Source organism: Chelonia mydas, chromosome 4 (genome assembly GCF_015237465.2).
Source record: "Chelonia mydas isolate rCheMyd1 chromosome 4, rCheMyd1.pri.v2, whole genome shotgun sequence".
NCBI lineage: Eukaryota > Metazoa > Chordata > Testudines > Cheloniidae > Chelonia > Chelonia mydas.
In genome coordinates, this window is record NC_057852.1 from 94,585,981 (window position 1) to 94,601,742 (window position 15,762).

The 15,762-nt window shown below is 42.9% G+C and overlaps 1 protein-coding gene across 2 annotated transcripts in view; it reads left to right on the forward strand.

Annotated features, from left to right (window-relative positions):
• Positions 1-15,762, forward strand: part of KCTD8 (potassium channel tetramerization domain containing 8) — a 158,699-nt gene that overhangs the window by 90,817 nt on the left and 52,120 nt on the right. The gene's annotated exons all lie outside the window — the stretch shown is intronic.

Below are 15,762 nucleotides of genomic sequence, written 5' to 3' on the forward strand. Positions count from 1 at the left end.
GCGTCTGTACCAAATGACGGGAGGATTGCTAATGTGACGCCAGTTTTTAAAAAGGGCTCCTGAGATGATCCCAGCAATTACAGCCTGGTAAGTCTGACTTTAGTTTCAACCAGTTTGCCCGATACTGTAGTGAAGAACAAAATTGTCAGACACCTAGACGAACATAATTTGTTGGGGAAGAGTCAACATGGTTTTTGTAAAGGGAAATCATGCATCACGAATCTACTAGAATTCTTCGAGGGGGTCAACAAGAATGTGGACAAGGGGGATCCAGTGGATATTGTGTATTTAGATTTTCAGAAAGCCTTTGACAAGGTCCCTCACCAAAGGCTGTTAAGCAAAGTAAGCTGTCATGGGATAACTGGGAAGGTCCTCTTATGGATTGGTAACTGGTTAAAAGATAGGAAACAAAGGGTAGGAATAAATGGTCAGTTTTCAGAATGGAGAGAGGTAAATAGTGGTGTCCCCACAGGGGTCTGTACTGGGACCAGTCCTATTCAACATATTCATAAATGATCTGGAAAAAGCGGTAAACAGTGAGGAAACAAAATTTGCAGGTGACACAAAACTCCTCCAGATAGTTACGTCCCAGGCAGACTGCAAAGAGCTACAAAAGGATCTCTCAAAACTAGGTGACTGGGCAACAAAATGGCAGATGAAATTCCATGTTGATAAATTCAAAGTAATGCACATTGGAAAACATAATCCCAACTATATATATATGAAATGATGGGATCTAAATTAGATGTTACCACTCAAGAAAGATCTTGGAGTCATTGTGGATAGTTCTCTGAAAACATCAACTCAATGTGCAGCAACAGTCAAAACAGCAACCAGAATGTTGGGAATCATTAGGAAAGGGATAGATAAGAAGACAGAAAAGATCATATTGCCTCTATATAAATCCATGGTATGCCCACATCTTGAATACTGCATGCAGATGTGGTCGTCGCATCTCAAAAAAGATATACTGGAAAAGGTTCAGAAAAGGGCAACAAAAATTATTAGGGATATGGAATTGCTTCCGTATGAGGAGAGATTAATAAGACTGGGACTTTTCAGCTTGGAGAAGAGACGACTGGGGGAGGGGGAGAGATATGATAGAGGTCTATAAAATCATGATTGGTGTGGAGAAAGTAAATAAGGAAGGGTTATTTATTCCTTCTCATAACACAAGAACTAGGGGTCACCAAATGAAATTAGTTAGAAGCAGGCTTAAAACAAACAAAAGGAAGTATTTCTTCACACAACGCACAGTCAGCCTGTGGAACTCTTTGCCAGAAGATGTTGTGAAGGCCAAGACTATAACAGGGTTCAAAAAAGAACTAGATAAATTCATGGAGGATAGGTCTATCAAGGGCTATTAGCCAGGATGGGCAGGGGTGGTGTCCCTAACCTCTGTTTGCCAGAAGCTGGGAATGAGCAACAGGGGATGGATCACTTGATAATTACCTGTTGCATTCATTCCCTCTGGGGCACCTGGCACTGGCCACTATCGGAAGACAGGATACTGGGCTAGATGGACCTTTGCTCTGACTGAGTATGGCCGTTCTTATGTTCACTCCAGGGAGCATGGGAACTGCAGTTCTTCCTATTTGGATGCACAAAAGAGGATAAAGATCAGTAGCTGCAACCTCTCCCAGCCCTGTATACCTGCCAGAAGCCAGCCACAATGTGACCCATAACTGCTTCAAAATAAAAAAGGCAAATTTACAGCAAGCTATTTCTTTCAGGTGGTTTGAAGCAGCTAATAGCAATAAGCAATGTCAAACATCAGGCTGCTTTAAAAATGAAAGAGCTGGAAGCAATGGTTTGGCTGTATAATTCCCCCCCTCCCCTCCCCAAATTTTCTGATTGCTTAAATTGACTACGAAGTGAGTCAGTCAGTCTTGAGCCCACATAGTACCTAGTTTTTAAAGAATCCTTCATGCCAAACATTCTTATCTACAGAAGCCTTCATGTGGTTAACCTGCCCCTGACTTTCCATTTCACCTCACTGAAGGTAATAGTTACCTTCACTGCTTCAGAAGTGGGAACGTGTTTTAAAGTTAAACAGAAAGGACTCTGGCAGGCTGAGAACACAGAACCTACCCAGCGTCTTCTGTGGGTATTGAAAATTAAACAAGAATTATATTTTAAAACTTTAAATAAAAGGTTTCTGTTCCATAATCAGATGGCTGTTATATACTGTCTGCAGGTTGCTATTGCCAGTAAGACTTTGTGCTATTTTTTTTTTTTCAACAGCATAGTGATAAGCTCAATTCAATTCAGGAAAGTTCATTTTTTCTGAACTGATTTGAAAAGGTGTCACGTTTAAAAAGCCTGTCACAAATACCTTTTAAAAATATGGAGAAATATTTGAAGTGTCATAAGTAATACTCCCTCTGTGAATCAAACATATACTATAATCAAGTGAATATTAATGGGTTAGCATGAGGTACATATCTCCTATGAAGTACATGTCAGCTAAATGACATCCTTATAGCATATCTATCTACACACAGTATTATCCTATCCATCCATTAGTCTAGGTGTTTTTATGTCCCTAACTCCATAGTGTGCAATCAACTCGCAAACATTTCTTTCCATTGACTTAGTAGGCATTTGTAGTAAATATACTCTGTAATGATTAGTTCAGGCACCTCTAGTTTCAGCCTTGTATGTGAGATCCATGACTCAACTTGCTCCCATTGAATTCAATGGCAAAACTAACCCCCTCAGCACAGGCTAACGCTCTGAGCTAACACTAAGCACAGAACCTTGCAGCATGCCCATAGGGGTGACCATTCAAATACATATCTGCCCTTTTATTTACGAAGGAAACAGTAATTTCAGATGCTATTTTGTCGCAGTGTTTCGTTCTACAAAAAAATCTAAATAGCTAATGTTAAAGGAAATTCACAGATTTAAATCAGCTGAATACCAGGCAATTTACTTGTTACAAAGACACAACTGACTAGATGCTTACACCTCCGATGGTTTCCTTGCAGTGGAACATGAGGGCTGTGGTTTTTTTCCCTTGTGATAAACAGAATTCTGCAAGAAGAACTAGAGGTGGTGTTGGAGGGTGTCTGTTGTCACTTAAATTCAAAATAATCATTCTGTGAACTTGCCACTATATACAGTTTATCATCTCTGATGTCAAGTCTTAAAGGTGGAAGCTTGCCACAAAGTAGTAGTTTTGGTGTTCTGTCTCTTCCTTATCCTTCCAGCAGATCTCAGTTGTTTCCTGCCTCTTCACAATCCATTTTTAGCTATATATTTTCCCCAAGTCATTAATGGATGGGTGTTTGCCAATCCGAGAAGGGGGCTGAAGTGTACTGCTTATTCACCACTTATACCTGCACCATTCGAGTCCATGGGAGTGTTTCCACTGACTTGAAAAGGAGTCAGATCAAGACCTGAGCCTCCATCACAAGAACATTTTGCCCCTGATGACAACGTTCGTTGCTCCTTTGGAAACAGTTATGCTAGATCACTTCCTCCTCCAAGAAGTACTCTGCCCTTCAGTGTAAACTGTGCACTAAAAGCGAAGTGCCACAGAACAAAACAGGTCTCAGTTTTAATGTTTATCCAATTTTTGGAACTTAAGCAAGGACACAGTTTCCGTAGTCATTGTAGCTAGATGGATCTTACCCTCTATCTTGAAACCACATGGAAAAGCAGACCTCAAATTCCAGTTGAAGGAAAAATTGCATTCCACTGAAGTGCTGGGATAAAATTTTCAAAAGCACCTATGTGATTTAGGGGCCTAAGTCTCATCGCAAGTCAATGGGATTTAGGCTCCTACATGCAAAGGTCACTTTTAAAAGTAGGACTTAGACTCTTTTGAAAAATGTATTTTTGGTCTCTTGTAGGCTGGAAAGGAAAGTAGTATCAGTGGAAGAACTTTGCAGCAAACCAAATAGCACTCACTTCAGTGTTTTCAGAACATTACAGTTTGAAGACAAGAGCACAGTATAAGGTGATAAATTATTTAGTAGTAAGATGGTGTCTAGGGGGATAGCTTCCAAACACTCTAAATCTTGATAGGGAAAGGAGGAGAACAGACTGCCTCCTCTCTATGCTTTCCCCGTGAATCATCTTTCTGCAAGCTTCACTTTTATCTCTTTTTTCCTTTCTGGTTCATACTGAAAGATTATCATTTTGCCAGCTGAATAAATGCATTAGTATAGTGCCTATAGACGTTAATGCATGCAGTCACAGCTTTGAAGCAATGCAAAAAATGCCCGGGAACTGTTTAAAAATATCTAAACTGCTTTATATTAAAAGTAGAAATGTGTATTTTTAAACTTCTTGAAAGTGCTACTATAAGGTTCCTGGAATTACAGATGAATTCCATAGTACCTCAGTAGCATGCAGGCCAGTGGGTACAGTAGTGTGTGATTGAACAAATTTCTTGCCATCTGGAATATGACTGAAACACCTGACAATTCCATTCCCTCCAGGAAACTTACAATTACATAAAATGTTTAATCAAAAGTTGTTATACCAAGCATAGCTGTAAAAGAGACATCAATACAGGAATAGAAAATTAAAATAGCTTTACATTCACTTTACTGTTTTCAGGTTTAGAAAAGATACTTTTGGGAACATTCTAAGGTTTACTTCATTTTAGCAGAAGATCATTAAAATAATTATTCAACAAAATCATGTTCTTCAGATAGCTTGCATTCTGCTATGGCCACTAATATTCACAGCAGAGTTATGTTCTGATATTCAGTGATTTCCTTATGTCTGCTGATTTATGACTTTGTTCCATGAAGGTTGCATGGAAATTTACTTTCTTTATATATATTCAGATCCTTTCATTCTTATATTAATCATCTAGTGTACATTTAATTTATATAAATATTGGTTCATATTTCATGTACTGTATGCTTAGTAATAACATGAAAGGACTCCAAACTTGTGAAACTAACAGGCTTTTTATTAAGAGAACTATGTACAGAGTTGCAGCATCTCAGCTCGCATTTTATCCATTTGCACGTCTTCTCCAAACTCTTCCCTCCTGCAATCTAGGCTGCTCGTTCCATGTTCCATGCAAGTTATAACATATTTCCTTCTGACAAATGTTGTTATTGTGTCTTTTGTGCAATTGTCTGCTGACTTGTAGGGGCCAGAGGTTATTAGCAGGTAGCTCATTGTAGGGGCATGGCCTTTATTGCCAGCCCATTGCAGCCTGTTAGGCCTCATAGTCCATCAAGTGTTCGGGTCTTCAAACCAATTTCCCTCTTTGTATCATCGTTATTGGTGTGGGATTTGCTTCCACCTTTTTGTGGCCTTCATTTTGCTGGATGGAGGCCTGTTGATCCTCTGCATTGCTCAAAGACCTCACTTCTTCTGACTCTCCCATGGCAGGCCAACTGATGGCTGAGGCTCCATATGTCCTGGTGTGCCAATGGTCTGTCTCTACGTTGCAGTTGTCTTTGGGGTCATCTCTGCTGTCTCTGAGATTGTAGCTACCGTATGACCCATGTCCTCGTGCAGCTTTCTGGCCCAGAACCACAAAGGTACTTAGGCACCAAAACCCAAATTTAGGTGCCGAAGGTCCAGTTTTAGGAACCACTGCGATGCACAAGCCTCCTGCTTGGCTGCCATCTAATGCTGTAGGTGCCTACTGTCACTTGGTTTATAAATTTTTGCTGTAAAATTTCCCTAGACACCTAAGTTTCTGCCTGCTGCCTCACTCTGTGTGCCTATCTCCCACCTGTGCCCCAGTGTGGCCCACAAACCAGGGGGCAGATAAGCGTTTCTCCACTTATCATGTCTTCAGGGTCTGATCTGATAGACATGACCAGAGTCTAAATCCAGCTGCTGGTGGTTACCTTATAGCTTTTAGTCTAGTAGTTATTAATTTCTTGCCATCTGGAATATGACTGAAACACCTGACAATTCCATTCCCTTCAGGAAGCTTACAATTGTGTAAAATGTTTAATCAAAGCTGTTATACCAAGCATAGCTGTGAAAGAGACATCAGTATGGGAATAGAAAATTTCCTGGGATGTGAAAGAACCAGGTTCAATTCCTCTGCTCCCTCCGTGGTCTCCTCCAGGGCACCTCTTTAGGTCTCAGGCCTCTAGCCATCACCTCTCTGTGGGCAGGAGCCTATCTTTCTCTCCCTTCAGACCAGAGATTTAGAGTTGCAGGCCCCTTGAAGTTCACTGTGCTTATCCCAGTAGGTCTGACTTTAGTCCAGTGCCTGCTGTTCTGTAATTTCCCAGGGACTATGACAGGGTATGCCAGTGACCAGCCAACATTCATAAAACACAGTGTATTTATTTACGACAGAATCACTACAAAGAAAACATAATAAAATAATAAACAGTGTACATGCATGCTAAGCTTACTAGGTGTCACTCATCTTTCACATGGAGACCCTGGTAGGTTCTGACAGTCCATCAAACCCTTCCAGCATGCTTCAGAGGAAATGAATAGAACAGGGCACTTTTCAAGTGATCCATCCCCTGTTGTCTACTCACAGCTTCTGGTAGTCAGAGGTTAGGGACACCCAGAGCAAGGGGTTGTGTTCCTTACCATCTTGGCTAACAGCCATTGGTGGACCTATCCTCCATGAACTTACTTAAGTCTTTTTTTAACTCAGTTATACTTTTGGATTTCACAGCATCCGCTGGCAGCGAGTTCCACGGTTGACTGTGCTTTGTATGAAGAAGTACTTCATTATGTTTGTTTTAAACCTGTTGCCTATTAATTTCATTGGGTGACCCCTGGTTCTTGTATTATGTGAAGGAGCAAAAAACAGTTCTGTATTCACTTTATCCATACCTTCCATGATTTTCTAGCCTTCTATCATATATCCCCTTAGTTGTCTCTTTTCTAAATTGAACAGTCTCAGTCTTTGTAATCTCTCCTCATATGTAAGCTGTTTCATATCCCTAATTATTTTTGTTGCCTTTCTCTGTACTTTTTCCAATTCTAATATATCTTTTTTGAGATGAGGTGACCAGAATTGCATGCCGTATACAAGGGGTGAGAAACCATGGATTTATATAATGGCATTATGCTATTTTCTGTTTTATGCTCTATCCTTTTTCTAATAGTTCTTAATATTTTGTTAGCTCTTTTGACTGCAGGTGCACGTTGAGTGGATATTTTTAGGGAACTAGCCATGGTGACTCCAAGATCTCCTTCTTGCGTGGTAATAAATAATGTAAACTCCATGAAGTTGTATGCATAGTGGGGATTATTTTTTCCAATGTGCATTACTTTGCATTTATCAACATTGAATTTCATCTGCCATTTTGTTGCCCAGTCACCCAGTTTTGTGAGATCCCATTGTAATTCTTCACAGTCCGCTCTGGTGTTAGCTCTCTTGAGTAATTTAGTATTGTCTGCAAACTTTGCCACTTCACTGTTTACTCCTTTTTCCAGACCATTTATCAATATGTTGAACATAACTTGTCCCAGCACAGATCTTTGGGGGACTCCACTATTTACATCTTTCCATTGTGAACACTGACCATTTATTCCTGTCCTTTGTTTCCTATCTTTTAACCAGTTAATGATCCATGAGAGGATTTTCCTTCTTATTCCATGACTGTGTACTTTGCTGAAGAGCCCTTGATGAGGAACCTTGTCAAAAGCTTTCTGAAAGTCCAAATACGCTGTTTGAACTGAATCATCCTTGTCCACATGCTTGTTCATCCCCTCAGAGAATTCTAATAGATTAATGAGGCAGGATTTCCCTTTACAAAAGCCAGCTTGACTCTTCCCCAACATATTGTGTTCATCTATGTGTCTGATAATTCTATTTTTTACTATTATTTCAACCAATTTGCCTGGTACTGAAGTTAGGCTTATAGGCCTATAATTGCCAGGACCTCAGAAGCCTTTTTAAAAATCAGCATTACATTAACTATCCACCAGTCACCTGATACAGTGACTGATTTAAGTACTAAGTTACATACCACAGTTAGTAGCTCTGCAGTTTCATATTTAAGTTCCTTCAGAACTCTTGGGTGAATACCATCTGGTCCAGGTAACTTATTACTGTTTAATTTATTCATTTGTTCCAAAATCTTCTCTAATGACACCTCAATCTGGGATAGTTCCTCAGATTTGTCACCTAAAAAGAATGGCTCAGGTATGGAATCTCCCTCACAGTCTCAGCCGAGAAGATCAATGCAAAGAATTCATTTAGCTTTTCGTCAATGGCTTTCTCTTCTTTTAGTGCTCCTTTAGTACCTCCATCATCCTATGGCCCCACTTTTGTTTGGCGGGCTTCCTGCTTCCTATGTATTTTAAAATTATTTTGCTGTTAGTTTTTGTCTTTTGCTAGTTGCTCTTCTAATTCTTTTTTAGCCTAATTATACTTTTACACTTGATTTGTCAGAGTTTATGTTCCTTTCTGTTTTCCTCAGAAGGATTTGACTTCCAGTTTTTAAAGGATGCCTTTTTGCTTCAAACCACCTCTTTTACTCAGTTGTTTAGCCATGATGACATTTCTTGTCCTCTCACTGGTGGTGCTTTTATTTTTTATTTGTGTATACATTTCTTTTGAGCCTGTCTTATGGTGTTCTTTAAAAGTTTTCATGCTGCTTGCATGCACAATTTCACTCTTGTGACTGTTCCTTTTAATATCTGTTTAACTAGCTTTCTCATTTTTGTATTCCCCTTTTTGAAGTTAAATGAGGTTAAATGTGGCGGGTTTCTTTGGTATTTCCCCCCCTACAAGGATGTTAAATGTAGTTACAGTATGGTCACTGTTACCAAGCGGTTCAGCTATCTTCACCACTTGGACAAGATCCTGTGCACCACTTAGGACTAAATCAAGTATTGTCCCTCCCCCTTATGGGTTACAGGACTAGCTACAGTAATAAAGCAGTAGTCCATGTGCTCACAGAATCTAACACATCTCTGTATAATAGTTTCAAGTTTTCATGCTTCCAAAATTTCATAGCTTTCACATCTCCCCATCAGAAGAGGACAAGGCTAAACCCTGCACCCTAGTGGGTTACAATACAATGCAAGGGGGAAAACTGAGACACCTATTCTTCATAAAAATAAATCTGAAGTTTCCCCGTTCTTCACACTCCTTTCTGTAACGTTCAAACTTTCGCCTAGGTTTGGGGAACTACTCCCTCAATCTGCCTCGCCATGCCCTGCACGCATCTGCATCGCAAAAGAAGGTAAGAGATACTGCCCTGCCTTCCACAGTTTTTCTCTTCTCTTGAGGAATGGGCATTTCTCTTCCTCAGCACAGGCTTACTGTCTCACCCAAACTGTTTGGTGTGTGGAGGGAAACAAAAATGAGGCTTATCAGAGGAGGGGAATCAAACTCTCAGCCTGCCTACTAGCAGAAGTGCTGTGAGGCTAACTTGCTGCACCACTGAAGCTGCTAAAAGAGTTGTTCCTCTAGCAGACCCATCATCGAGAAGCAGGGTAAGGAGCACATTGGGTAGTACTGTGATCCTAGACCTGTGAGCTATGATGGTATTGAATATAGAATGCCAAAAGATTACTGCTTATTTTTAATAAAGAATTACATGGAGCTTGACAGCATAATGACAGCATTTCAGCTATTATTTAAAATGACTTCAGCTTATTCGAAAATACATTTAAATAAGTTAATGTTGTCGGATACTTGCTACAAACATCCTATGAAATATAATATAAAAACACTGCCAAAAGATTGTGCATTTTGACTTTCAAAGTACTCTGTGCTTCCAATGGGCTGAAGCGCTCTGAGATACCAACTGCACACTTGTTTTCAGGAATGGATCTTGAAAATGCTGCAAATTACAAATATGTGGTGCATTCAGCCTTTGCACAGAGTACAGTTCAATAGCCAGTCTAGAAATAGTGCTCTTGTTTTTAGTGCTCATTTCAAATAGTGTTAATCAAGCTTTAAATATCAAGTAATGAGGGGTCTCATGACAACAGATCAAGCTTTGAAAGCCAGCTTAAATCTGTTGACTGGTAAAGAGGGGGGGTTCTGATTCAGAAAAATTCAACTTAGGAAAATTCCATGTGGAACACAACACTTTACTTCTCTCATCTTTTTATCTTGTAATCTGCTGCAGTGACAGCAGCTGTTACAGGGAGAATTGAGAGAGCCTTTCTTAAAGGGCAAGACAGGAATACAACAGAGAAGTTCCAAGGCTGGTTGAGACTTAAGAGTACAGGCCCTGAAAATTGGATATTTTATGCTAATGACCCAATACTATAATTTGCATAATAGTTTAATATTTATGGTGTCGTGCAGAAAGGAGAAGCCATAATGAATTCCAATACACTGGACTTTCTGCTGTGGGAGAGCTCAGCCCAGGTTCCAAATGCCTGGCTTGCCTCCATGGGAAACTACACCAAACCTTCTGGCTTCCAATTCCTCAAACTTTGTGGCGGGTCACTGGTTTATAGGGGTCCAAGTGAACTCCTTTTGGGGTCTCTCTAAATCAGTAATCTTCAATCCCCCTTCCCCCCCCCACCCCCCCGATCATGGAATAGATGGTGGACATGGCCGGGATCTTTACTTGTCTTTCCTCAGATCTGGGTGGGTGAGGCAGTACTATGATTTTCACTCCTTCCTTCCCTTTACAAAGATGGAGGAATGGTGGCTGTGGAGAAATAGGGGAGGGCAAGAGAAGATGAACAGATCCCTTCCCTCATTTATCCCCCATCAGCAATCATGGAGAACAGAGGGGCCTGGATCTCCCTTTCTCTGACTGACAGCGTACTACTGGCTACAGAGGAAGTGGGGTCCCAGAGCCCTTAGCCACTTCTACTCCTCACAGCCAGAGGGAATCGGGAGATGTGGTGGTCAGGATGGAAGGATCATAACAGCCTCCCACCAGAAGGAGGTGTGGTGGGTGGAGGCAGGGGAGGAGGAGGCAGCCAGTTGAGCATTCATGGTAATGCTGAGAGGACCACTGCTTTGAACAGACCCTGCATTGACTCATGTTAATTTCCTGTGCCTATGATACCCACCGCCCCAAATCCTTCCCATGTTAAGATACTACTGTTGTTAGTAGAACAATACCATAGCTTGATCTACCACTACTTGTAAGTTCTTTTCCTAACTGTCGTTGTTTTTCCCTTGACAAATTGGAAGTTCGTTAAAGCCAATCTAATAACAAGTTTGCAGTGTCAACTTAAGAAATACTTAAATTTCACTCATCATGAATTCTTAAAGAGGCAACTAACTTCTTCTCGTAAAACTATTTGCTAATTTAAAAATGAACAAAGGAGGGTACCTTTGGCCTCCTGTTTTTCTCTTCCAGCTCTTGCAGTACACTACTGAAAAAAGCATCTGCACCTGGCTTGGGACATCAGCTGAGAAGTGATTGGTGACTTTTGTTTGGCAGTAGGGTTTTGGGTATTTTCATTTTTACTCCCATCCAAAAGTTGCAAAGACTACTGATAAATTAAGAGAGAGAAGGAAATTTCTATAATTTTGACATACCAGGGTACAATCCAGACTAATGAACAGCTGTGTCATCCCTGCCCTGCAACCTTGGGTACCCTATAATGCCTTGCTGAAGTAGTTCCCGACCTGAGCCGCTCCCAAACAGCCTTCCAGTATGCAAACCACACCCTGAGTGTCTTTGTGTAACTGTCAGCCTGCCAGCCACACTTGGGTTACACTCTGGCTCTCACCTGCCTTGATTATACTGCAGGGTTCCCCAAATACATCCCCAGTCTTAGATTTCTCCCCCCCAGAAATGTATGTTGTGTACAGCACAGCCCTCTCCTGGACAGTATGGATTATATTAAATCCATTATTTCTTTAAGAGAATAATTATGCACACAACTTGTCACTCCAAATTGAGTTACCCAGAGCATTTCAGTTTAAACACACTGGATTAGATAAAACAGTTTATTAACTACAAATAGACTTTAAATGAGTACAAATAATGATACATAAAAAGTCAGAAATTGATATAAAGAAAAATAAAGATAAAACTTTAACTTAAACTATATTGGGTTCAAAGCAAAGTTTCTCACCATATGCTTTCTGAAGACTTACTGACCAAACTCAGTAGGTCAGGATCCCTCTCCTAGAGTCCCATGAATGTTTCCTTTGTCACTTCAGGTGTAGTGAATGCGATGGGCAGGGAGAGGGAGAGGAATGCCTTGGGGTTTTTGTCTCTCCTTTTTATTGTTTCAGTCTCTCGAAAAATATTTTCAGCTGCGCGCTAGGAGACAAAGAGTCTATGTGGAAGGATGTCCGCTGCCCTGTCTGCGGGGGTGGAGGTGGGGAATGGGTATCCACGACCGACTCAGCAGGGATCGTTCCGAAACACACTCAGTCAAACCCTGGTTCTACAACTGGATCAATGTTTAGTTCTTCTTCGAGAGCTGTCCCCGGCGGTGCTCCACTCTAGGTGTTGGTGCGTCCCTGCGCCTTTGCTTGGAGATTTTTACAGCAGTACTCGTACCGGTCACGCATGCGCAGAGCTTGCCCCCCATGCTCTGAGTGTACCTTAATAGTACGCATGCGCGACTGGTCCCCTCGGTTCCTTCTCTCCTGTCCCCGGCCTGAGACGGAGCTCAGCAGACTCGTGAGAAAACTTTTTCTCCCTTGTTTCTCTTACCTTTTTAGATAGTTAGTTATGTAGTGTTAGTTATTAATGTTATCAGTAGTGTGTTAATTTCGCTTAAAAAAAAAAATTCTCTTAGTTCCTGTCAGCGCAGCCACTTCTGACATGCCTGGCTCCCCAGGCTTTAAGCGCTGCTCTAATTGTAAGGATGCCATCCCTCTGTCTGATGGCCATTCAAAAATGCATAAAATGTTTGGGGGAATCCCACATCCCCCAAAAATGTGCCCACTGCAAGCAAACTTAAGTCTAGGGCATGAAAGGACAGGGAGTTGAGGCTAAAGCTGCTCCTGCTGCAGAAATCCCTTCGGGTCAGCTTCAGACCCAGGTGGCTGAATCCGGCTCTGCTCCCACACCACAGCCCCCCTGCCTCTAACAAGATGAAGAAAACTTCAAAAAAAAAATCACCTTCTGTCACCCGCAAAGCGAACTTCGTGGAGAAGGCTTCTCCCAGCAGGTCTATCGCCTCCCTCCCAGCGCTCCCTCGGCTGAGCAGTTTTGGTGCCCCGGGCTCCTTTCGGCTGCGGCAGTAGCGCGAAGCTCCGGTGCCGAGGCTTCAGGCTTCCAGTGGCCTGCCTTTCAGGACGGCACCTCTCAGCACCGTGGTGGAAGCGGTGCCGACACATGCGGACGTGCCTGACCCCCCGTAGGCTGTCACCACTCTCCCGGCACCGACACCCACTGAGCTGGCTGGCAGGCCAAACGACTTTAAAGACACTGGTGCAGAGAAACTTTTCGTCGCAGCAGATTCCTCTCGCACAGCCCTCAACCACACAGAGGAGCTTCAGCACTCCAATTTATGCAGTCAAGTGACCTGCTTGTGTCACCCATTCTGCAGTCACCCTTACTGAATGCCTACTTCTCGCCAAATGCTCAGCCAGGGTCCGAACAGCCTTCTTCCAGTGAGGAGGAAGCTGGTCTCCAGGAGGATTTTTCACCATATGAAATCTCTCATCTTCAGATTCCAATTAATAGAGGTCATAGACACATCATCTCGTCCGACTCTCAGGATCCTGCCCCGTGGTGTGTAAACCCGTGGATGGCACCACCTATGCCCTTCCCACCACAGGTGCCAATATTGGGGCCCCGTGGGCATCCTATCCTCGAGACCACACTCGCTATGCCACTTCAACCAGGCCCAACACCGGCCCAGCACCAGAAGCTTACGAACCTGCCCACTAATGTCAGTCACCCAGACAGCACCATCACAAGTGCAGAATCAGGCACGGAACCTGTTTCTATCCCAGTAGACCCAGTTGTTACGCCTGACGAAACCCTGCTTCCTCCTCCCCCGTCATCTTCAGATGACTTTTCAAAAATGTCAAGACCTTTTCAAAAGAGTACCAGTGAATTAAGAATTACTCTGGAGGAGGTTCCTGAACAGCAGCATGAGTTAACGGACATCCTGCAAGCCTTCTTCTTCTTCTTCCAGGATTGCACTGCCCGATCAATCCAGCCCTTCTGGAACATGCCAAAGCCATCTGGGCAGACTCTTGCTGCAAGCTTACCTACCTGTAAACCGAGTGGACCGCAAGAACTTCATCCCTTACAAGGGCTCTGAATTTCTTTTCACTCATCCAGCACCTAATTCACTGGTAGTTCATGCAGTCAACCAAAAGAACAAGCACCACTCCACCCCAAGCACCAAGTATCCCCGCTCCACCCCCTCCGATAAAGACAGTAAGCATTAGATCTGCTTGGATGTAAAGTATATGCATCTTCCACCCTACAATTTCGAATTGCTAATTATACAGCCGTTCTGGCAAAATATGATCACAAAAATTACAACAAATTCATGGACTTTATTGAGGACATTCCAGAAGCAAAGAAACAACAATTCACTGCTTTAGTCTCTGAGGGACAAATCATATCACGTATCGCTCTTCAAGCGGCCCTCGATGCGGCCAATACTGCAGCAAGATGCACCGCTACAGCAGTAGTCATGGCGCCGAGGGTCGTGGCTCTCTTCATTTCCTCAAGAAGTCCAGACTACTATTGAAGACCTTCCATTCAACGGCAACAAACTCTTTGCTTCTACAACGAACGACGTCCTTCACTCTATGAAGGATTCAGGGCACTCTCCGGTCCTTAGGAATACAACCCTATGACCAGCAGGCGACAATATAGATACCAACCCTACCACCGGCCACACTGCCACCACATATACGCAGCACTTCCAGAGATCACACGACCAACAACAGCAACAACGCCAGAGACCCAGATACCAGCGTCGCTGCCCCAATTCCGCATCAGTGTCTCAATCCCCTCCAACTAAAAAGCAGATTTGAAGCCTTGGTCGAGGGTTTAGAAAACAATGTTCCCACTTCAGCGCTTACACCCCCTGTCCCTACTTTTGGACACCGCCTATGACCATTCTTCCACCAATGGCCGAACATTACCACCGACAAGTGGGTTTTAGAGGTCGTCACACTTGGCTATTGGATCCCCTTTGTATCCTTGCCTCCTGCCCACCCACCCTCCCCATACCTCTTCAGGGACCCCTCTCATGAGCAACTGCTCCTGCAAGAAGTACAACATCTCCTTCTATTGGGAGCAGTGGAGCTTGTGCCTGAACGACACAGAGGGAAGGGGTTTTACCCCATTACTTCTTAACAGAAAAGAAAACCAGGGGATGGCGACCGATCCTCGACCTCAGGCGGCTCAACAACTTTATCAAGAAACCAAAAGTTCAAAATGGTGACCCTTGCCACCATAATCCCAGCGCTGGAGCAGGGCGTTGGTTTTCAGCCCTCGACTTACAGATGCCTTATTTTCATGTGACAATACATCCAGCCCACAGGCGCTTCCTTTGTTTCACCCTCGGCTCGACACTTTTCAATACAGGGGGACTACCCTTCACCTATCCACGGCCCCCCATATTTTTTCCAAGCTCCTGGCCGTAGTTACTGCCCACCTCAGGAAGCAAGGAGTCATAATATTTCCTTACTAGACGACTTGCCTCCTCAAAGCCTCAACACTCGACGAAGCGCTTCGATTCACGCAACTCACCGTCGATTGTTTCCTATCCCTTGGACTACAAATAAACAATGACAAATCCACATTAATTCCCATCCAGCACCTGGAGTTCATCGGAGCACACCTCGATTCCCAGATGGGAATAGCATCTCTCCCATCCAATCGCTTCAACACCATAAAGCAGCTGGCAAGAAAACTTCACAACAGTCCTCAAGGTACCGCTCGAGAC